We start from the raw sequence: 2,515 nt of genomic DNA, 5'->3' as shown, positions 1-2,515 counted from the left end.
ATCTAAGTGACCAAACAGGCATAAAACAAAAAAGAAAATGAAGAATGAAGTACGTGCAAAAATCTCTGTGTAAAATCAGTAATATCTATAGGACTTATTAGATGTGCAATACTTAGGTCTCATGTGGATGTGGTTTAGCAAAACCGTTCATATATCATGTGGATGTGGTGTCCTCTCCAATGAGATTGGGTCCTCCTAGATTAAATGAAGTTTTAGGTTTATCCTATTGTTTTTTACAGAGATGTAGGTTTATATTTGAACGTGACTAGTTTTGCTTGAACTGACGCATTGATTACAGATTGGTGTTGGAGTATGACGCGGCCTGCAAAGATCCTACGGTCCTCGATGACGCAGTGACATGGATCGTTGTGCCGGTCACGCACGATCGCTGCTAGAGGCATTGATAACTCCGCCAAAACACGCCGAGAAACAGAAACTCCAATGGCGGCGACTCGTCGGATCTACCTCGGCGTTCTACTGCTCCTGGCCGTGGGTCTGCCTCATCTCCCTCTGATATCGATTGAACTCCGGCTGCGTCCTCGCCTAATTCGTTAATTTGATTTTCATGAATGCAGCGGCATCGACGACGTCGGGAGCGGCGGCGTTTGGCCTACCGCGGGGCCTGAGGCCCGGGCACTGCGCCTCCGTGTTCCGGACGTATGACACGGTCTCTCCGTTCATGACGGGCAACACGACGGCCATCCACCTCGGCAACACCAAGTCCTGCGTCGCCGGCTACGGGGGCCGCCTGGATCCCCACACCGCGTACCAGTTCTGCATCCCCTCCTGGGTCGCCTTCACAGGCAACGGTACCCTCGTCGGCGAGGCCGCCATGAACTACGCCGCCGTCAGCCCTGGGACGGCCGTCTCCGGCTTCAAGCGCCTCCTTGGCATCAGGCAAGTAGTTTTCTTACTTGCTTTGGTTGGTTCTAGATCTTAGCTTGCATGGTACAATTGGTTGATCCAGTTGTCTCTCTTTTTCCGCGGCGAATGGATTGGGTAGGATGGATCCTTTGGTTTGACTCTTGATCCTGATTCTTTTGTTGCTAGGATGTACAACGAGATGGTAAAGAGAGAGGCGGAGCTAGTGCCGTACCACTTCACCGAGCAGCTGGGAAGATGCGGCATCGAGATGGAGATTGAGGAAGGCAACGTGAAGAGATTCCTCCCCGAAGATGTCGCCAGCATCCTTGTAGCCGAGCTGAAGCGAATGGCGGAAGCGCATCTGGGCCGCGAGATCAGGTACGCCGTGGTCACTGACTCACTGTCCCCGGGCACTTCAACGGCCTTCAACGCAGTTCGCTCGTCATGGAAGCTGCCCAGTGGCGTGGTGGCTTCCGTACTGCCAAGCTTGTGGACGAGCAGGTCGCGGCGGCGGCTGCGTACCGCCTTCATGAGAAGAGGGGCGACCGCAAGGTCATCCTCGTCTTCCATCTCGGCGGCCGCACTTGCCACGCCGCCAAGTTCAGGTTCAAGGATGGCTCGGGCCATCTCTTGGACGAACACCATGATCCCTACCTGGGCGGTACGCACTCATATATACACATCTCAAGGCAACAAATGGAAGAAACTAAAATTTTGGTTGAATTCATTTTGTGCAGGTGACGACTTCACCGGCAGGGTTGTGGACTATTTCGTGGAGCTGATCAAGGAGAAGCATCTCCGGGACATCCGTGGGGATGAGGGCGCTCTCAGGAAGCTGAGGGCGGACTGCGAGAGGGCCAAGAAGCTACTGAGCGACCCAGAGGGTGTTCTTATGAACATCGGATCGGTTCTTGGCGAAGGAGCGGATATCTACGAGGAGCTCACACGAGCCAAGTTCGAGGAGCTGAACCGTGCCCTCATGGAGAGAGCAATGGAAATAGTGGAGACGGTGGTGATGGGAGGTGCTCCCACTTCCGAGATGCAGAGCCGCAAGGACGCCATCGACGAGGTCATTCTCGTCGATGGCAGTGTGAGGATCCCCATGCTTGGGCAGCTCCTCGGGGATTATTTCAATGGCAGGGGGCTAATCAGGGACGAGGACGCGGTAATCCGGGGTGCTGCTCTTCTGTCACGTCCCGAGTCTGCTAGATACGTGGAGGAATGCTACTATGGAGGAGTGTCAGGGCCTCTCTGGTTGGCAAAATAAACACACAAATAGGATATATACCGGGCGGTCTATGCTCCCCTGATTTTCACCGGGCGGTCTATCCTCCCCTATTTTCAATCACTAGCAAATATGCCCGTGCGTTACAACGAGAGAAAACAACCCTCACACGCCTTTACCCATTGAGCATGGTTAAAGACCTCACCCTTGTGTCCATAACATAATAAATATTAATGCCTCATCCTTAGGTTCACATCCTCCATTTCAATACAACATTAGACACATGTTTCTGCTTGCCGTTTTTGCCGTCCTTGCCGCCGATGGTCGCAGCACCAGTTGTCACTCATCAAGGTTGGCCAGGTCGATTGTTGAGCTGCCTTCATGTCCGAGGAAGATCAAGAGCCGTGAACAAAGTTTTTTTTTATT

General features: G+C 52.9%; 1 pseudogene; it reads left to right on the top strand.

Annotated features, from left to right (window-relative positions):
• Positions 1-441: 441 nt before the first annotated feature.
• On the top strand, positions 442-2,194 carry LOC119298427 (annotated as a pseudogene).
• Positions 2,195-2,515: the final 321 nt, after the last annotated feature.

The sequence above is a fragment of the Triticum dicoccoides genome, chromosome 5A, assembly GCF_002162155.2.
Source record: "Triticum dicoccoides isolate Atlit2015 ecotype Zavitan chromosome 5A, WEW_v2.0, whole genome shotgun sequence".
NCBI lineage: Eukaryota > Viridiplantae > Streptophyta > Magnoliopsida > Poales > Poaceae > Triticum > Triticum dicoccoides.
Note: the sequence above shows the minus strand (reverse complement) of the source record. Positions and strands in the feature narration are given on the sequence as shown.